Consider the following 22,831-nt stretch of genomic DNA (forward strand, 5'->3'; position numbering starts at 1 on the left):
CAGACAGGAGCCTAACTTAACCATTTTCTGAGAGACCCCACCCAGTAGCTGAGACTCATAGCCAAACATTAGGCAGAGCTCAGGGAGTCCTGTGGAAGGGTATGAGGGAAGGATAGAAGGACCCAGAGGGGACAAGAACATTGTAAGACCAACAGAGCCAACTAGCCTAGACATATGGGGGCTTACAGAGACAGAAGCACCAGGCAAAGAGTATGCATGGACTGGACCTAAGCCCCTCTATACATGTGTAACCATTGGCCAGTTTGATCCTCATGTGAGAACTCTAGTAAGGGGAGCAGGTGCTATCTATGACATGGACTCTGTTGCCTGCTTTTGATCACTTCACCCTAACAGGGCTGCCTTGCCTGGCCTCAGTGGGAAAGTGGGAAAGAGGTCAATCCTGATGGCACTTGGTGTGCTAGGGTGGGTTGGTGGGGGGCCTCCGCTTTTTTGACGGGGAGGTAGGAGGAAGAGGGTGAGAATGAGGAACTGGGAGGAGAGGAGGGAGGGACTACAATAGGGAGGTAATGTGAATATATAAATTAAATACATTTAAAATAAAGCATAAAATCCATTTTAAAAAGCAAAATAATCATTTCTTTCTTTCCATCTATATTAAGCTTGGGATAAGGATAGGTAAGACACAAGAAAATTAGATTTGCCCAAGAATGTATTTGTTTAGGAATTCTGGTAATATGCTTTAAACAACATTAAGCTGTAAATTCAGTTTACCCACACACTTAGTATATAATTTATAGATTTGCATGTGTCTAAATATTTGCTGACTAATTTTCATATATTTATATCATACATCTGATAAACAATGGATGTCATTTCTAGATGCACACATTATGTATTCATAAGAACAAAACATATGTAGGAAGAGGGTGTTACCACATCTTTCTAGGCTGTCTCACAAAACAGTTTTTAGTTACGCCTTAAGGAATCTAACCAAGAACAAGATCACAAACCAAAGTGACTCTATTTCAGGGAAGCAGGCAAGTTCTTTTAATACTATTGGCATCTGGTTGTCTAAATAAACATGTTTTCTAACAGGCTAGGTTTGGTCATTGCTGCTAACTGAACTTGAATTAATATTTTCATTCACACGTGTTTATAGGAACACAGAATGATATGTTCCTAAATGAAAGTAGATGGTGATTATTTCACAGCTCAAATATCAAATGCATTGCCTTTATACAAATTAGAGTCTCTAGTGTATATTATATTAATGTACAAATATGTTTTTTCAACTTTTATTCTTTGTGAGTTTCATATCATGTACCCCAGTTCCACTCATCTCCCTGTCTTCTCGAATCTGCCCTCTACCCTTGTAACCTCCTCCCAAAAGAAACTAAAAACAATAACAAAAAATAAACAAAGCAAAACATAAAAACAAATCTCATCGTGGAAGTTGTAGTATGTCACAGTATGTTCCACAATGTAACCCTCTGTCCACACATCTTTACTTGCAAATGTTCATTGGTTAGTTTGAGTCCTCTGGTTTCTCTCACATCATCAATATTGGATCCTCACCAGGATTCCTCCTAGTTACCTTGTTGTTGCCCGCTGTCATGGAGATCCTACAACTTTGGATCAGGAGAATCAGATATTTCAGGTGCCCCAACAGTTCACAGGTGAGGTAGATTTTGGGATGGGACAACTCAAAGCCCTGAATCTGGGCCAGGGTGGCAGCTGGGCTGTTCAGCCCACAGGCTTTCCTACAATCTCACCACCAGGGCAAGCAATCCAGCTTTTCTTCAGCTAGGCCACCCAATGCTGCCTACAGCTGGTGAGGGGCAAGAACAGCTCACCAGCTTTCATGATGGGAGAGGTGATAGCATCTCTCCCCACTGCCACAGGTGGGAAGTAGAAAGTGGGGAGAGTTAAAAATAATCTTTAATCTTGTTCCAAATGTATTGCTTAATCTCATTTACTTTCAAATTATAATATGTTATATGAAAATTTACTTTGAGTGAAGCCTTTATTTTCAGATATGCATTTACCTTTCAAAACAGTTGTTCTCAAACTCATTCAAAGATCGGATATCCATACATCAAGGTGTTTTTATGTAATTTATGAACACATTAAGAATAGTCAATTTGTTATCTTTTCACGTATTTTAAGAAGAGTACTTGAACTCTTGGCAAATGTTTTAGTATTTTAACTTCTAAATGATGGACATTTTACTTCTATTATATTCACTCATAAACACTTATCATATCTTATGTTTATTCACTTCACTTTTCAGTCATTTTTAGATTACTCATGAAATTTAAGAAGCTAGAAAATTATAATCAATTCTTGAAGAAATTTTTTTGCCTAAGGAAAATCTCCAAACCTCATTGTACTAGAGACATTGAAAACTAAATGTCTTAGTAGAAAGGAAAAGCCAGATGGATAGAGAGATCAAAACTCTAATCAAATAAAATATATATCAACTTATTTATGTAAAACTGAAAAGTGAATTTACAAGAATAAATGAGCTCAAGAAAGTCTAAGTAAATATATAAACAAAGCAGCTACGATTAGCCTAGTAAATTATTTCTAGAAATTCTAGGGAATGGTTTTAATTAAATTCTGCCTGGTTCTACCTTCAGGACTCATTTGTTTCTAAGTCAGTAAGGTACCATTTAGATAGCATACAAACATAAAAAAAGCATGCATATACATGGTCACATCAAACAATACAGATGCAACCCAGAGGCTGTATTGATTCTAGTTAGAGTTATCATTAGCTAGTTTTAAAAAGCCTGTTTGCTTTCTTTTGGAACACTAATTTGGTCATCTCCTGCACAACCTTTAACTTCTAAATGCATGGCTCTTGGCAGAAACAAGATAGAAATTTACATGACAAAGACACTGATTTACATTAATATTTCCTTTTTTTCTCAGCAGAAGGAGATACCTCAACTGAAATTACTTACGGAGTTTTAAACTTATCCACTGGAACGTCTGAAAGACATAATTTGGTCTTTTAACCAAATTTACCTCTTTTTTTCCATATTTTTCCCAGGACTTGCTAAGTGAAAGAGAATAATACCATTCTCTCTTTTTTATACCATCAATCCAGCCCCCTTCATTTGAGTCTTCATTATACAAAAACACAAATGGCTACCCATAAGATATTTCAACTCATTCACCTGAGTTCTAATCACTCTATTCCAATTCTAAAGATCCATTAAACAGCTAAATTAAAAAATAGTAAACATGTAGGCTGCATGATGGCACAACAGTTAATCAATGCCTTTTAGTTATAGGGATATGGTTGAAAGCTGTCTATCACCTAAAACACAACTCAAAGGAAGCTGAGCCAGAGAACCCATAAGTAAAAGTACAATAGATAAAGTCAAAGCAAACAAATGAGGATTCTCCAAATACACTTCTTGAAAATTTTCACACTTCTGAATCTTTTCTTAGCCTAAAAAGTACCCTAGTATGACTTAACCCCAAACCAAATGGCCATGTAAGATCATGCTCCTAAGAGATACTCCCAGTTTACCTTAGATCAGTCTATAATGTAAATTGACTCAAGAGAAGTTCAAACAAAAGCCATATAGCACACCCAAGGCTGGAAACCATTGCCTTCTACCAAATCAAAACAACCCCCCCAAAAAAATCCAAAATCCTTTTCTATCAACAAAGGAGCTATTGACACAATGAGAAATAAAGTGAGACTCCAGGACATAAGATGCCTCTGCTAGGATGTGTCTGGAGTCCTGATACCTAGGCTTTTCAGCCACAGAAGCTGAGTTTCCTTTTCAGGAGTCATCACTGGTCCCACCAGTGGGAATTAAGAGTCACAACTCTCAAAGTTGAGTCTCTTTCCTCCTGTCCATCTTGTCTAAACTATTCTTGCTCACTGTTTTCCTGAACACCGGGGAGACGGAAGTTGTTATAAGCTGGCTCTGAAGAAAACAAAGGAAACTCTTCCACCTCAGGTCACTTTCGGGAGATTTTAGTGTACAAAATGATTTTATGGGAGAGAAAAGTATAGCGACAAAGCAGACAGGAAGACAAGTATCATCCCTCAAGTATGTCTTCTTTCCTTTTATCTGGAGGGAGCCTCAAAATGAGCTTTGCTTGCCTATATTTAGTTAACCAGGTCCGGGAATGGTGTTCTTTCAGTAAGAAAGATTAAAATGGAGTGGAGACCAAAAGGGAGGAAGGACAAGGAACTATTGCAAATAAACTTGTTACAGCACGAGCCCTATGGCCTATGAACCAAAAGCCTGTCTGTACTCCTGTACTTTTTGCAAACTCTTCCCAGGATAGCTGTAGCATCATAGGATGTGATCTTTCTGCCATTTGGAAGATGTTCCAGCCATAGTCAATATTGTTCCTTTGCTTCTCTCTCCAAGCCTGAACAGCTCATCAAACTTTACTTTCCTCCATGATGGGCCTTGAGTGGTAGCGTAATCGGCAAAAGAAACCAAACAGAGGCAAAAAGAAGCTGAGCATTCATATTGAATATAGCTAACGGAGATGACATGCGGTCAGGAAATATGTTTGTATATTATTTACTTTTCTTGTTATGACAGAATACCTTGCCCAACAACGTAAAGGAAGCAATGTTTCTTTTGGCTCATAGTTTCAGAGATATTTCAGTGCATCGTGGTAGGAAAGGCAGGGTAGCAAAGTGTGTCTCTGCTCAGACCAGAGGCTGAGCGTGTTTACAAGATGTGTTCCAGAAGGAAACAAAGGCCCGCCACTTATCTACTTCCAACATCCAAACCCCACTTCATAAACATTCCACAGCCTCCAATTTAGCAGCACAAACTGAAGCCTGAGTGTTCCTGGGGGTGATCGCAAGTTCAAACCCTTCCTTTGGCAGTACTGGCCATTGCTGATGTGGAAAGAAAGTTAATTTGGAGTCAGGTGATACAATTGCCATATATTAATAAAAACAGTGATGTCTGAACTGAACACAATTGACTAATTTACTAGAAATTGTTGGAAGAGCAAAGAACACCTGGGAAATACATGTGAAATGGGAGAAATAATATATTCTCAAGAAAATTTCCATAATTAAGATTTGCCTTGTTCCTTTTTAAAATTGTTTTACCAAAAAAAATGTGTCAAGTCTTTACTGTAGAAACTCAAAAAAAAAGCATTGTTTCTTGTTAAAGATGAAGCAAAACTGAGTCTTACTCCTTCCTACCTCAGTCCCAAGTCATCTCTTTAGAACGGAAATCAGCCATAGAATGTGAATTCAGCTCATGTGCTCACAGGTCTCCAGTACAGCCATCAACAGGGAGATGTAGGGGCTGGGGATCCTCTCAGAGGTATGGTGGAAAGAGGGCCAAGCACTGCTCTCGGCTGTCAGGGGAGTTATGTAAGGACTGAGACTCTGAATGGCTTTAGTTCACATGTTGCTCAGTGACACTGAGGGTGTTACCTAACGTCTCTAGGGAACATAAATAAAATTGCAAAATTAGAATAGTTTCTTCCTCACAGGATGTGGTGAGGGTTTGGTTGTATGGGTCTCATGGAGCTTCTGACCCATGAGTAGCATTTGTGGAAAAATGGCTGGTGCTAACAGCTGGTCTCTTTTCATTCTCCTTTCAGTCTTCCTTATTTCTCCTTTCTCCCTTTTCTCTTTATTCAGGTAACACTTGAACTCCCAAGTCTCCCAGACTCATGCTTGAACTCTGGTTCTGTGTAACTTTGAGTAGATCTCATCTCTAAAAATTCATGTGCAAAATGGGATGTGAATAGGCTTCTTGCAAATGCTTACTCCCAAGGCTCATTTCCTGTGTAGCACTCTCCTGTAATTTGTATAGCTCTTCTATTTCTAGTTCATATGACAATTGGTTGTAATTTCATCTGCTTTACAGGCTATGCCTAGAGCTCCCTGCAGATAGGATTGCTTGTTTATGTTTGTATCTGTAGTGCCTCTTATGGTGTCTGGTCCAGAATTTACATTTAATAAGTCCTTGTTGAAATGTTAGTACTATGCTATAATTATTTTTCTAGGTCTGTCTTCCTCATTAAGCTGTGAGATTCTGGAGGGCAGATATTTTATTTGTCTCAGTATCTGCCACACATAGCAGGGGTTTGGATTAGAGTAGAGACTCAGTAAAGTTAGTTAGATAAATAGCTGATAGGGTAGGGAAATGAAGGAAGAAATGAGTGAAGAAATGGGTAATTAAAGAAGTTTCTGTTTATATTTTATATTATCCTATAATATTTTAAATAATTCTTTGAAAATTTAGTATAATGAATTTTGAACATATTCACATCCCCCCATTCCTCATAAGTCCACCTCATCTCCCTCCCTACTCCTGCCCACCTGACTTCCTGTCTTTTTAATTTTTTCAAGTTATTTTCTTTTCTCATATATTATAGCCCTACTGCAATTTCCCCTCCATACTCTTACCCCAGTTTCTCTCCAGCCACCTTTATTTTTTCCCAGATCCACCCCCTCCACATGTCCTCAGAAAAGAACAGGCCTCCTAAGGACATCAACCAAATAAGGCATAAGAAGCTACAGTAAGAGTAGGCACATACTATCATGTCAAGGCTGGACCACGCAACCCAGTAGGAAGAAAAGGGTCTCACAAGTAGGCAAAAGTCAGCTTAGGGATACCCCTTCCCCCAGTGTTTGGATTCTCCCAAGAACACCAAGAAACTTAGCCATAACAATATACAGAGGAGCTAGGTCAGACTCATGCAGGCTCTCTGATCATCTGTGAGGCTCCATGAGTCCCAGTCAGTTGATTCTATGGACCATGTTCTCCTGGTGCTCCTGACCCCTCTGGTTCCTCAGATTCTTCTTCTTCTTCTTCTGTAGGACTCCCCGAGAGGTCCACTTAATGTTTGGATCTCTATCTGCTCCCATCAGTTGCTTGATGAAATCTCTCTGTCTCTCTGATAATGATTATGCTAAGCTCCTGTCCTAGCACATCATGCAGGCAGGTCAAATGTTTTATTTTATTTTGGGCATATACGTTTATATTATTACACATAAGTAAAAAAGTACATACAGCAAGAAGAACCATAAAACAACCAGAGATTATATGAATGTTACATTCATGGTGTTTTGGCTATTTGTATTTCGCAACCTCGTAGATGACATCTTTCCTATCTTGGTGATTCTAAAATTCTGAATGAGAATCAATATCTACCATATCTCATCTCTGTCAACTTAAAAGATCTATCTAGACCTAAAAACATCTTAGCCGCTAAACAACTAAGGTTAATTGTAAAACTAAACTATCTGGTCTTCAACCACATCAGAGACTTGAGAGTGAATGAAACAATTATTTGAGTGAACCAGAAGTGCAGGTTAGCAACTTCCAAAATGAGAGGGGAAAAAAGACAGAGACATTTTGCTGCCTGAACAGTCACCCAAGACTGTCTATAACATTGGAACATCATCTTCTGCCTTCTGGCCCAATGTGTCTGACAAACACACATTTGTTAGGCAGGAACTATTGAGGACTTGCTTACCCTGTCTTGGCAGAGTTTGGCTGTCGACTCTGCCTACATCCAAGCTTGCCCCTGTATATGCTCATAAGGTATTAAGTCTCTTCTTGGTAGCCTGCTATCCTTCCTCTGAGTGCCACCAGATCTCCTTATCAATAAGACGTGGTCAAATATAGGGCACCAGTATTTGTGTGAAAGTGAGTCCCCACTCTCCACTTAACTGTGGAGAATGTCTTGTCCATTGGGTAGATCTGGGTAGGGGTTTGAAGTTTACTGCACATATTGTCCTTGGCTGGTGCCATAGTTTGAGCAGGACCCCTGGGCCTGGAACCACCCGTTACAATATTCTTCTTATAGGTATCTAGGACCCTCTGGATCATTCTATATTCACTATTAGTGATGCAATTGACAGCTTGAAATTAAGATATATGGTAGAAATGTGTACTTAGGAATTGATCCATTTTCTGAGGCCTTTTCTTTTTCAACTCTGTTCTGGGATGTAACATGGCTGGCTACCTTTCTGCTGCTAACCTTCTCTTCTTTAGCTTTCTTGAAGTTAAACTATTTCAGATTTCTCATGCTTTTCTGACTTCTTCCTCATTGTGCTCTTCTCATTGTCTGCTCTTTTTTTTCTTCTCAACACTTTCTCCCTCTTCCATCCAGAGCATCCCATTGAGCTTGAAATCTTGTCTTGACCTAAAACCTGGCTCTGCCTTCTCCTTTCCTGGAGAAAGTCTAATCTCAAGGTTTCTCTCTGTAGAGGTGGTTATATAAATGATTCCCAAATCTCCATGTCTAGCTCTGATATTTCATCTGAGTTTCAGCCTCCCACTGTACATTTAAACCTGTTTGTTTGGCTGGCTTCTTGATCTCCATATCTAAACATTCTCATCTTTTTTGATCCCAAATATCTTTTTTCTCCATATTTTATGTTTTCCTTAGTAGCAATGTCTTTCTTCTTTCTTTTTCTGATACAGCAATCGTACCTATTGTTTTTTTTTTTTTTTTTTTTTTTTTTTAGATAAGGCCTCATTAATCCTCCACTGGCTTCACACTTGCTTTGGCTAAGAATGATCTTGGGTTCCGGATGCTCCTGCCTCTACCTCCCAAGTGCTAGGATTACAGATGTGCACTACCATGCCTAGTTTGTGTGGTACTGAGGATGCAGCCCAGGGCTTTGCACATGCTGAGTAAGTGCTCTACCACTTTATCTACATCCCTAGCCTCTCTGCCTATGTGTGTCTGGAATGCTTCCCCAAGGCCCAAAGATAGTTAGAACTTGGTCCCCAGTTTAGCAATATTTAGAGGTTGGACTTGAGGAGGTGATTGGATCATAAGGACCTTTACCTTGTCAACTGATTCAAGATTTTATGGGATTCCAGGGAGGTAGTGGAAATTTTAGGAGGCTGAGTCTAATTACTGTAAGTGAATAACTAGGGATATTCCCTGGAATGGCATATCCTATTTCTGGACCCTTCCCCATGCCCTTTTTGTTGTTGTTGCTACCTGGCCGTCCTGACATCCTCTTTGTCCCTCCTTTTCCTCCTGTCATGAAATTCTGCCTCACTGAAGACCCACAGTGATGGATGGAGCCAAGTGACCATGTTTTGAAACCTCTTCAACTATAAGCCAAAACAAATCTTTTGTGTTTTGAGTTTATTTTCTCAAGTGTGTTTGTCAGAACAATGAAAATCTGAATGAAAGAATTTACCTCTGTCTGTCTGTCCGATTGACTGTCTATCTTATCTATGTGTTGATCTATTACCAAATATCAAAAAATGAATAATTTATAAATATTACTGAATATACAACACATATTCAAATTTTCCTGATTTTTCTTCAAGACAAATTTTTGTTGGCTTACTTGAAATAGAATTTAAACAAATTTCAAATGTGTATTTTGTTATATCTTATAGCTTGTTGCTTTAGAGTTGTCAGAAAATTCAGATCTTTTGTCCCAAAGAATGTCTCATATTCTTAATTTATCTGATTGCTTACTTCTTGAGTTTTTCTCTATCCCTTCTATTTTTAGAAATCTTTTTAGCTATATGTAGAATATTTTATTAGATTATTCAAGTTAAATTTGTGGTGAGTGGGTGAAAATCCTTTCTGACATCACTTTATAAGTCAACTCTGCTTGCCTCTTGTTTAGTCTGATACTAGGATTGTTCAGTGATTCAAATGGTGTCATCTGAAGTGTTCCATGACAGAAAGCCTCTTTGTCCCTTTACCTAATGGTTTTTATCAATCATTGTAATTATAACTTAGGCCCATTATTTTATTAAGGGTTACAAAGGGCCACTTTTTCTATTTCCGGTATTTCTCCTACATCTATTAGTTCAATTTTTCTATATAGAAGAACTTTACTCACCAACCATTTAGTTACCTTAAATGACAGTGTAAACCAAAAAAGCAGGATAATTATTTGATACCTTCCCTTTAAAAATACCAATTTTCACAATGAGTTGGTACCCTAGCAACCTTCACTAATGGCCAATCAAGCCATTTAAGTATTGCTATGAGATCATAGCTTTTTATATATTTTGTGTGTCTTGATCCACTGTAGCTGTTACTCATTTTTTATATAAAATTATACCACCATAGGCTAATGGGAATAATTTCCTGTGAGCTCATCTTTCCATTTGTATTGAAACCGTCCTTGCTTATTTGGTTTGACAAGACATTTCATACTCATTTTGCACAATTCCAGACCCAGACATAGTGTCAACTGTTCTCTAAAGAGCACCACTTCTCCTTGATGAAATAGTATCAGATAGTAATACGCCAGGGCTGAGATTCTTTGTTTATACTGGGTTATCATGTATTTCCTTTATAGGGTATGACAGAAAAAATATTTTTTTCAAAAAGAGAAAAACAGTAATATTACATTAATATTTCAAAGTTAAATTTAAGTGTATATATTTATTTTTCATTTATTATCACAAAGTGGATATTTGTCTGGAGAAAAGGGCTTATCAGTAGGGTAGAAGGAGCCCAAAGGACCCAAATCTTAGGAGGATTCTACTTTTTCTGCCTTTCCCCATCTGAAACAAACCAACTTTGTGTTACTATTGGTTAAGTCAGGGAATTATACAACCCCATGTCGCCTTTGCCAGCATCCAGGAACATAGTGATTGCCCCATTATATGTTACAGAACAATGGATGTTTTACTGCCTCCTTTCTGTGCTTCTGTTGACTGCTTTCATCAATCTTGGTTTCTTAAATTTACTTCTGAGCATACATACAATTCTTATTTGGTTTATTTATTTATTTAATTTTTCTTATCTATTCTTTTACAAATATTTTATTAAGTATTTGAGAATTTCTTAAAATATATTTAGATCATATTCACCTCCCATTCCAACCTCTAACATCCCCTAGATAAATTTTATATCCCTACCTCACAATGTTATATGTCCTCTTTTTATAACCTAATTAGTCTAATTATGTTGCCCATTTATGATGCCCATATGGGGCCATCCACTGGAAAGAGGTCAAATTACCAGTGATGATAACATTAAAGAGAATTGACTTTCCCTCCTCCAGAAGCTATCAACTGAACAGAACCTATCCACAAATACAGCTTTACAGAAATTACTAGAAGAAAAACTCCACCCCAAAGGGACAACCTACAACCAAAATTACATGGGAAATAGATAGCTACACTGTTGCAAAAACACAACCACACCAACTCTCTACTGCAACCAACATCAAAATCAAGGGACTTACAGTCACTGGCCATTAATATCTCTCAACATCAATGGTCTCAATTCTCCAATAAAAAGACACAGACTAACTGAATGGATGCATAAACAAGATCCAACATTCTTCTTCATTCAAGAAACACATCTCACTAATAAAGATAGACATTACCTCAAGGTAAAAGGCTGTAAAAAGGCTGTAAAAAGATATTCCAAGGAAATGGATACAAGAAAAAAGCTGGGGTAGCCATTTTAATACCTAATAAAATAAACTTTCAACCAAAATTAATCAAAAGGGATGAGGAAGGACACTTCATACTCATCAAAGGGAAAGTCAACAAAGATGACATCACAATTCTGAATATCTATGCTCCCAATACAAGGGTACCCACATTTGTAAAAGATCTATTAATGAAGCTTAAACCACACATTAATAGTGGGAGGCTTCAGCACCCCACTTTCACTGAAGGATAGGTCATTGAAACAGAAACTAAACCAAGAAATAATGACAATAACCAACATCATGAATTAAATGGATTAAATTAAATGGATCTGACAGATATCTGCAGAACTTTTTATCAAAACACACAAGATTATACCTTCTTCTCAGCACCCCATGGAACCTTCTTCAAAATTGATCACATCGTAGGTCACAAAGCAAGCCTCAACAGATACAAGAAGATTGAAATAATACCTTGTATCCTATCAGATCACCGTGGTATAAGGCTAGACTTCAACAACAACAGAAATAACAAAAAGCCTACACACACATGGAAACTAAGCAACTCTACTTAATGACACCTGGGTCAAGGAAGAAATAAAGAACTTTCTGAAATTCAATGAAAATGAAACAACAACATACCCAAATTTGTGGGACATATTGAAAGCGGTGCTAAGAGGAAACTTCATAACATTAAGTGCCTTTATAAAGAAATTAGAGACATCTCATATAAGCAACTTAATGACATACCTGGAAGCCCTAGGAAAAAAAAGAAGCAGAAACACAAGTGGAGTAGACATCTGGAAATAATCAAATTCAGGGCTGAAATCAATAAGTTAGAATCAAAGACAACAATTCACAGGATCAACAAAACCAGGAGCTGGTTCTTCGAGAAAATCAACAAGATAGACAAACAGTTAGCTAAACTAAATAAAGGGCAAAGAGACCCTACCCAAATCAACAAATCAGAAAGGAAAAGGGAGACATAAAAACAGACACTGAAGAAATACAAAGAATCATAAGATCCTACATCAAAGACATATATGCCACAAAATTTGAAAATCTAAGGGAGATGGACAATTTTCTTGTTCAATTCCACCTGACAAAATTGAATCAAGATCATATAAACAAATGAAATAGCCCTATTTCTCCTACGGAAATAGAAGCAGTCATTAATAGTCTCCTAACCAAAAAAAGCCCAGGGTCAGATGGTTTCAGTGCAGAATTCTACCAGACCTTCAAAGAAGAGCTAACACTGTTACTCTTCAAGCTACTCCAAAAGATAGAAATGGATGGAGCATTACCAAACTCATTCTATGAGGCCACAGTCACTTTGATAACTAAACCTCACAAAGACGCAACAAAGAAAGAGAATTTCAGACCAATTTCTCTTATGAACATTCATGCAAAAATACTCAATAAAATACTTGCAAACTGAATCCAAGTACACATCAAAGATATCATTCACCATGACAAGGTAGACTGCATTCTAGGCATGCAGGGATGGTTTAATATACACAAATCCATCCATGTAATCCACCATATAAACAAATTGAAAGAAAAAGACCACATGATCATCTCCTTAGATGCAGAAAAAGCATTTGACAAAATCCAACACCCATTCATGTTTAAAGCTTTGGAGAGATCAGGGATTCAAGACACATATCTAAAAACAATAAAGGCTATATACATCAAGCCAATAACCAACAGCAAATTAAATGGAGAGATACTCAAGGAAATTCCTCTAAAATCAGGGACCAGGCAAGGCTGACCACTTTCTCCATATCTCTTCAATATCATTCTTGAAGTTCTAGCTAGAGCAATAAGACAGCAAAAGGAGATCACGGGGATCCAAATCAAAAAGGAGGAAGTCAAATTATTCCTATCTGCAGATGATATGATAGTGTACATAAGTGACTCCCAAAATTCCACCAGAGAACTCCTAGAGCTGATAAACACCTTCAGCAAAATGGCTGGATAGAAAATTAACTCAAAAAAGTCATTAGCCTACCTATATACAAATGACAATCATGCAGAGGAAGAAATTAGAGAAACTACACCCTTAAGGATACCCACAAGCAACATTAAATATTTAGGAGTAACTCTAACCAAGCAAGTGAAAGACTTGTTTGAAAAATTTCAAATCTCTGAAGAAGGAGATTGAAGATGACATCAGAAGATGGAAAAATTTCCCTTGTTTGTGGATTGGAAGAATTAATATATAAAAAATGGCCATCTTACCAAAAGCAATTTACAGATTCAATGTAATCCCTATCAAAATACCTACATAATTTCTAAAGACATTGAAAGATAAATTCTCAACTTCATATAGAAAAACAAAATACCCAGAATAGCTAAAACAAATCTGTACAGTAAAAGATCCTCCAGGGGAATATCCATACCTGATCTCAAGCTGTACTATAGACCAACAATAATTAAAACAGCATGGTACTGGCACAGCAACAGGATGGTTGATCAATAGAATCAAACTGAAGACTCAGAAATAAATTCACATACATATAGAAACTTGATATTTGACAAAGAAGCCAAATCTACTCAATGGAAAAAGGATAGCATCTTCAACAAATGGTATTGGTCTAATTGGATGTCTACATGTAGAAAAATGCAATTAGACCCATCTTTATCACCCTGCACAAAACTGAAGTCCAACTGGATTAAAGACCTCAACATAAAACCAGAGACACTAAATCTGTTAGAAAAAAAGTGGGGAAGCACCTGAGACTCATTGACACAGGAGACAACTTCCTGAACAGAACACCAACAGCCCAGGCTCTAAGGTCAACAATTAATAAATGGGACCTCATGAGGCTGAGAAGCTTCTGTAAGGCAGGAGACACTGTCAAGAGAACAAAGCGACAGCCTACAGACTGGGAAAAGATCTTCACCAACCCTACATCTGACAAAGGTCTAATATCCAAAGTGTATAAAGAGCTCAAGAAATTAAACAACACCAAACCAAATAACCCAATCCATAAATGGAGCTCAGAACTAAACAGAGAATTCTCAACAGAGGAATATCTAATGGCTGAGAAACACTTAACAAAATGCTCAACATCCTTTGTCATCAGAGAAATGCAAATCAAAATGACTCTGAGATTCCATCTTACACCCACCAGAACGGCCAAGATCAAAAAAACTCAAGTGACAGCACATGCTGGTGAGGATGTGGAGAACGGGAAACACTCTTTCATTGCTGATCGATTGAAAACCTGTACAACTACTTTGGAAATCAATCTGGCACTTTCTCAGAAAACTGGGAATAGGGCTACCTCAAGACCCAGCTATACCACTCCTTGGAATATACCCAGAAGGTGCTCTACCACACAACAAGGACATATGCTTAACCATGTTTAAAGCAGCCTTATTTATAAGAGCCAAAACCTGGAAACAACCTAAATGTCCCTCAGTAGAAGAATGGGTAAAGAAACTGTGGTACATTTACACTATGGAATACTACTCAGCTATTAAAAACAAGGAAATCCTGAAATCTGTGGGCAAATGGATGGAACTAAAAATGACTGAGTTAACCCAGACTCTGAAAGACTTACATGATATATACTCACTTATAATTGGACTCTAGCCCAACAGGGAGGTCCCCTGAAAGTCTTCACTTACCAGGAGATTGGGATAGAAGCAAGGACCTCCTATTGGAACTCTAGGTGAGAGAAGTATGGGAGAATAGGGAAATAGAATAATCCAGAGAGTCCTAGACACCTCTAAGAACATCATGATGGTTGTATCTGGACCCAGGGGGTTCTTCTCAAGCTCCTGCAACAACCAAGGACAATACATGTAGTAAATATTGAACCCCTACTCAGATCTAGCCTAGGGACAGGACATTATCCACAGTCATGTGGAGAGCAGGGACTGAGTCTGACATGAACTCTGGTGCCCCATATTTGACCATTTCTCCTTGGTTGGGAGGCCTGATAGCACTCAGAGGAAAAATAGGAAGGCTACGAAGATAAGACTTGACAGGCTGTAACCATATGGTGGGCGAGGAGGTCCCATTCTGTCACAGACCTAGGGGATGGGAATCAGATGAAAGAGGGAGGGAGGGAGGAAGGAATGGGAGGAGACAAGCAGGGGGATAAAAATTTAGATGTAATCTGAATAATTTAATAATAAATAAATAAATATCCAGAAAACATTTTAATTTAAAGTTAAATTTAAAAAATAAATATATAAAAAATTTAATGATATATTCATGGATTTAAGCACATTTGATGTTCTAATCCCCTCAGTTCTTCATATTTGAGTCTAAAATGGACCATCTTTGGAAACTGGGAGCTTGTTTAAATAGGCTTCTGAGTCCTTTTCACATAAACTTGGTAGTCTTTGAGAGCTTCCTTGCTAGGCATGATAAGATATTCCAGGATCATCATGTGAATTTCCTATTGCAGATCTGAAGAAGCATATTTTTAGATACCAATATGGTACAGAGAAAACAGCACAGACTTTTGAGTCAGAGAGAGAAGTGAACTGTGGCCTCATCCTATACTGCCTGCCTGGCCATGAGCGAATTAACTAATACATACTCCAAGTCTCCTAATTTTGAAAATGAAGCAATAAAGTGTAACTCCAATGATTCTTAGGAGAATTACAGAGGATATACATTCTCATTCTATTGATATATAATGTATCATAGAACTTAAGAATTAATAGTTACTTAGAAGTTCGGTACTTTTTCCATTTCTTGTTTTTACTCTCGTGACAACTTCTAAGCTATAATAACCTAGGCCTCTGTGTTTATAACATATAATATTCTCTATTATGTGTTGTAGACATTCCATGCATATGTCCAAACAGACTATAAAGCTAGACACTATCAAATATATGATTACAAGATCTGCCTCAATGAACTTGATTATTAGAAACATTCAAAGTAAAATAAATTCATAAATTATTAAATTTGTAATTTTAAATATGTATTTAAAATAAAAGATAGTGCTTTTAGTAATCAACGGGGGTAAAAGATGTAAGAGCCAGAAGGAGTAGACCTCTTTATCCAAAAAAGAACTGATAGTACATATGAACTCACAGCAGCTGGGACTACAAACACAACACCTATACAAGATCAAGCCAGCTAAAATCTTATAAAATATGGGGGAGGATTCAAGGAATTCCTATTCCTAGCTGAGAATCCATTGGCAATTGATAGCTTTTGGGGTCGGGGAGTCACTTTTCTTCAGTGACGCAGCCCCCCAAGAGGCTGCTATGTGGACTCAGTGGGTTCAAGAAGAACACATTAAGTCAGGAGGGAAAAAGACGTGGTTAAGGAGATAAGGGAGGAGTTGGAGGAGAGGGAATGGAAACGGATTTGGTCAAAACACACTGTATGCATGTATAAATATTAAATAAAAAACATACCACGAGAAACATAGACTCCTCTTTACACTTTCTGTTCCCTCCTCAGTTGTGTTAATTAAAGGAGGTAAATAGAGAAGTGTGAATAATTCATAAGCATAGTCTGAGTCATTTTAGAAGTCACTTGTACCATTTTGAAAGACATTATTTTATACATGTAAAGCAAACCTCCCTTCTTAAAGTAGCTATATTTATACTACTGCTAAGTTGTGTTTTCATTATTCTAGGTTGCAACAACTAGAGAGAACAATAAATCCAAATTGTGCTGAACAAGCCTCAAAAGCCAACTAGGAATAAATGCTTACTGGGGACATTCTGCACTGACACTGAGCTGTTTTCATAGTATTGTGGTTAACCTAGAATCAGAATTAGGAGTCAGAAAGACTAAGTTTTCTAGCCCTGGTAGTCAGAAGGGTATCAGCTGATACAAGGTGCATACCCTTCATTATCTCAGTGGAAGAGCCTGGGGAAGGTAGGACCAATGAGAAACATCACTTCCATTCAAAGTAGCATTTCCCAATGGCATCATAACTTCCATTGCAACTTGGAAAGCTCAATAGAGAATTAATTTGCTTTATACCCTCTTTCCTTGAAGTAGCCAGTGAAGAATCAGTTGGTCCCAAGGCAGTATTGAGTCAAAATTGTTGACATTCAACTGGAGGAAGCTGTTTGAAAGCCTCCAGTAGGTCCTTCTCACTGAGCTGTTTGTCTTTTGGTGATGTTGAAGCCACTTCCTGAAGCAGCTAGAAACCTCACTTACATTACATTCCTGAGAGACAAATTCTCAGGGTTTTTCCTTTCAGGGGTTGTATAAGTTCCAGGGATAGATTCTAAACAAATGGGTTTACACTGTGCTCAGAATCTTTAGAAGTTCTTTGTATGCATTCTGTTCTTGAACTTTGGTTCATTGTATGCATTCTGTTCTTGAACGTTGGTTGTTTTTAATGCATTCTGTTCTTTACCCTTAGACACAGTATAGGAGCATGGGTATTAGATATCCATCTGATACACAAAGAATCATGGGTTTAGAGAGACTCAGTAACATGTTGCCTTCCCTTCACTGGCCAGGATTCATACAGCCAAAAAGCAAGTTGAAGAGCTGGAATTTAACCATGAGTGTTGCATTCTGAAGTGGGTGCCTTTTTACTCTAACACCACGTTGCCTTCCTTCAGCTCCTTTCTTCTCAGTTCTTTGTTTTTCCCTTTCTTTGCTTGTTCTTACCCCACCTTCTACTTTTTAATTGCTTAAAATTTCATTTTAAGGACTGTATTGACAGCCAACCTTTAAGAAAAGGGAGCACAGACACCAAAGAGGAAAAGATGACAGAGGTTCTGGAGTACATCACTTGGTTTTCTTCTAATTTGTTCTGCATTCCGTCTTTTCTGTCTGAATCTGAAGCTCTTTTAGCCTTGCATTTAAAATTATAGACTCATGGTCTAATGAGAGGAAATGCATAGCTAGGTATGATGGCATTTGTCCAGCTAATCAGAGATAGAGTTTAAGGACAGCTTGAGCTCTGTCATTGAGATCCTGTGTCAAAGTAAAAGCCAAATAAAATCAACTTTAAAAAGGAAAGATGTACTTAGGGTCTGGCCAGTGATAATAACTGTTAGGTATAGACTTGCTCTGATAAATCTGGTGCTTTGGTTATGTAGCTTTGAGACCTTTCTGAGTCTTATTCTTAAACACATTCATATTATGTACTCTAGTAGTGCCCTGAAAAGCTAGATGCTGAGACACAAGGGCACAGTATACTTGGGGCTGATGGCTGAACCATACATAGTCTATATCCACTTCCTAGGATGCTCTAATCAACTGAGCCTTAATAGAATCAATAATGGAGCAAATATATCCTCATACAAGACTACAGATAAGTAGGAAAGGAGGCAAAACTTGGACATTAAATGTTTAATCTGAGAAACAACAAGCTAATCAGAGTCATGGAAGCTTGGAGCCAAGCGATGGAGCCAAATTACAGGAGCAGAAATTATTTGAGCATGTGCTCAGTATATTTAGTATTTTTCCTGTTTGCTTTACTCTGTGTGTAAATTTTACAGATAAAGAAGAAAAATTATAAAAGGACAATACTATTAGGACAATATTTCCCTGCAAAAAATGATTTTCACACAAGGGCACCTTTAAAATAGGTAATAAGAATAATAAGGATTTTTAAATGGATTTTTTTAAAAAAAGGATGGTATCTAGACAGAAAATATTTTCTTTGGGAATATTAATTCTTCTACTTTCCATCTGCTCCCTCATGCTGCTTTCTGCTGATACAAAATAGGGCCATAATGAATCATGCACTCTTACCAGAATTATCCTTCTCATTTTGTCATTTTTTTTTCTAACCACTTTAGATCTCGGTCCTTTATTACTCTGTGTCCATGTGTTTACATTTTTGCATAAAGACCAATTGTTTTAAAATTGGATTTAATTCACTATCTTAGAAAACTGAAAGCTCAATAGTTCTAGTAGTTTCTGCAGACTCCTTCACCTCATCAGACATACAAAATGAAATATCAGAAGGAAGCCTGTTCATCCTTCCATTCACAGGCCTTTGATGGTCTTTATACTGTATGATTGGCCTTCAGTTGAGCCCACATTGGACAAAGGACAGAATCTTTAATGCTACTGCTATTCTGTTTCCATTTTAACAGTTCTCACCAACATGATCTCCTTTCATTCACTATTGCCCAGCTGAGGACATGATTCAAACTTCTATTCCTGTTCTACCGTATGAAATACAACTTAGATATTAATCCTGAGCTAACATAGGAGAGATAAACAAACTATGATCTACACATTAATTCAATCCTCTGGCTTTCTTTCTAAAGATTTAATGGGATATGATGATACACACTTTTGTGTTGTAGCAGCTCAGAGTATTTACAAATGTTTTAAAGGTGAGAGTGAAAATCCACAAGGAAGATGCAGCAAGAACCCTCACATGGGCTCAGGAAAAGGTGTCATAATTCATGTTTTGCTAGTAGTTACACAAACTCAGGAAGATTCTGTTTATTTATTGGACCAGGTTTATTCCAAAGGTCAAATGAGAGAATTAAATGAGATGATCTATATTATATACATAATAGATATTATATATATATTATATAATATATATTGTGCATTCTATGATTCTAAGTTTTAGTCTAATGCAATTTGTTAAGACATACAAAAGTATATTCATAGTGAAAACTATACACTGCTATAATATTTTAAATATTTCATTTTGAAATAATTATGTATTTCCAGAGAAGGTACAAAACCACCATAGAAAAGTAATACACATTCTTCAAAGAGCTTCTTTCAGGTCAATGTTTTATATAATTATGGTATGTTCTTTGTCTTGGTCTTTCTTTTTTAAAATAACAACAACAATAATAATAACTTATTTTTATTTTATGTACATTAGTGTTTTGTGTACATGTGTGTCTGTTGGATTCCCTGGCAATGGAGTTACAGACAGTTGTAAGCTACAATGTGGGTGCTTGGAACCGAACTCAGGCCCTCTGGAAGAGTAACCAGTGCGTGCTCTTAACCACTGAACCCTCTCTCCAGGCTCTGCCTTAGGCTTTCTAGTGCTACACTAAAAGAACATGACCAAAGCACATAGGGATGAAAAGGTTAATTTCAGTTTATGGCTCTCAGGATCTCATCACTGATGGAAGTCAAAGCTACAATGTGGGTGCTTGGAACTGAACTCAGGCCCTCTGGAAGAGTAACCAGTGCATGCTCTTAACCACTGAACCCTCTCTCCAGGCTCTGCCTTAGGCTTTCTAGTGCTACACTAAAAGAACATGACCAAAGCACATAGGGATGAAAAGGTTAATTTCAGTTTATGGCTCTCAGGATCTCATCACTGATGGAAGTCAAAGCAGGAGCTCAAGGCAGGAATTTGGAGGCAGGAACTGACACAGAGGCAATGAAGGAGTGAAGGTTACTAGCTTGTTCTTCATGCCTTCCCCAGCCTGATTTCTTACAGCACTGAGGACCACCAACCAAGAGGTGGCATCATCCCCTGTGTCCTGGACTCTCTTGTATCAAGAAATGACATACAGACTTGCCTACAGACCAGTCTACTGGAGTAATTTGCTCAATTAAGATTCTCTCTCTTTACATATATGTAGGTTTTTGTCAAGATGACAAAACCCTACCAGTACAGTCCTCAAAAAATTACATTAACCTTAGTACAATACACTAAATTATAGACTTTATTTGAATTTTGATTTTTTTCGCTAATTTTTTTCTGTTTTTATTCCAATTTTAGGCTCTCCATTACATTTGATCATCATATCTTCATAGTCTAATCAATTTATGGCACCTTTTCATAGAAGTGTCAAGCTATTATTTGTAAAATGTCCCTCAATTTAGTTTTTCATGATTACATTTAATTAATATAGTATTGGGTCTTCTCAGTTCAACATATAGAGATATATGACATCACTATTTATTATTGTGGGTGTTAAACTTTTTATTTGAATAATGTAGTTTCTGTCAGTATTACCCAACATAAATTTACTCCTTTCTCTCCTCACTCCTAAAATAAATGACTGTTTTGTGAAAAATACTTTGAGAGGGTGCAGCATCTTCTTCTGCTGAAACTTTATTGCATCCATTGATGGATGCTCTTGTCATGTATATCACTATGGCATGTAATTGTGGTTTCCTAGTTCTTTCCTTTCTTCTACAACTATTAATTAGGATGTTTCTATTAAAAAGACTATATTAGTTACTTTTCTCATCTCTGTGACAAAATACCTGACAGAAAAATTTAATGGAATAGAATGAAGATTTATTTGTTCTCACAGTTTGAGAGTATACAGCCCATCACCAAAGAGAAAGTATAGAATAGGGGCTGCTTGTGGCTGTGGCTGTAGGTGTATCTGACAGCTGCTTATGTTACATTGGCAGTTAGAAAGCAAAAACCTTGGGCAAGAACTTGGGGCTGGCATATAATATACAAGGTTTTCCCATTAACTACTTACTTTCTTGAGCTAGGCTCTACCAACTATAACGGCTCCAGTACCTCCTCATACAGTGCTAGAGGTAGAGACCAAATTCTCAAGCACAAGAGCCTGGTAGGGCAGGGAACAGCCCACATTCAAACTATAACCAAGAATGTACTGTGTCTTGTACTTAATTATTTATTATCAATATTAATAAAGGATTTTATTTTATACTTATAATATTTATAAAATATTAAATATATTTATATTTTAATACAGAGTCCCTCTATATACATTGGGGGTTGGTTCTAGGCTACTTCCAACTAAGGTCTGCATATGCTGAAGTCAATTGGTATAGCATTGGAATAAAAATCATACCTACCATGATGCATACTTTAAGTAATTCCTAAATTGTTCTGCATGCCTAACAAAATCTAAGTGCAAAGCAATTAGTTATACAATATTATGTAGGAAATAATGACAAGAAAATATCTATATATTTAATACTATGGTCTCCAAGTATTTTGATAAAATAGCCCAATTAACAAATAAGGAAGCCATGGACTTGGAGTGGTGAGCACCTTCTCAGTATTTCTTACTCATTGCTCAAGGTGCTTCAGCTTTGCCCTTTGGGAACTCCTTCAGGTTGCCTGCTGGCCTTTTCTTATTTTTTAGGATGTACAATTTTTATATAAAAGGGAAAGTGTCTCTGAATTGTCACAGTATTGAAACTTTGATTCTCAACAAGAATTTTCCTCTTCCCTCAGAAGGCATTTGAAAGTTGTTCAAAAATCAGTTTTTTATAATTTGACAATATCACAGAACAAAACTCAACAATATTTGAAAGGACACAACCAAAAATATGAAATTACCAATGTAAATCCTCCAATGAAACATTATTTTGCATGCAAAAAAAGTCAGAAAATTATGATTCACCAGGAGATATAGCAATCAAGAAAAATAGAAATAACAGAGGTGGTGAAACAAAACAAGCATCTTAAAACATCTATTATAGATATGTTGCATGTGATTTGAAGGTAAAGAAAATATGCTCATATCTCATAAAGGATATAGAGATGGAAATACAATATATGAAATGAGAGATACACTGGATGAAAGTAATGGAATAGAAATGTAGTAGAG

The 22,831-nt window shown here is 37.1% G+C and overlaps 1 long non-coding RNA gene across 1 annotated transcript in view; it reads left to right on the forward strand.

Annotated features, from left to right (window-relative positions):
* Window positions 1–1,557: 1,557 nt before the first annotated feature.
* Window positions 1,558–22,831, forward strand: part of LOC127185623 (uncharacterized) — a 113,907-nt gene continuing 92,633 nt past the window's right edge. Inside the window, exon 1 of the long non-coding RNA XR_007830198.1 lies at window positions 1,558–1,637. This is a non-coding gene — a long non-coding RNA (uncharacterized LOC127185623). The remainder of the gene's footprint in view (window positions 1,638–22,831) is intronic.

Source organism: Acomys russatus, chromosome X (genome assembly GCF_903995435.1).
Source record: "Acomys russatus chromosome X, mAcoRus1.1, whole genome shotgun sequence".
Taxonomy (NCBI): Eukaryota; Metazoa; Chordata; class Mammalia; order Rodentia; family Muridae; genus Acomys; species Acomys russatus.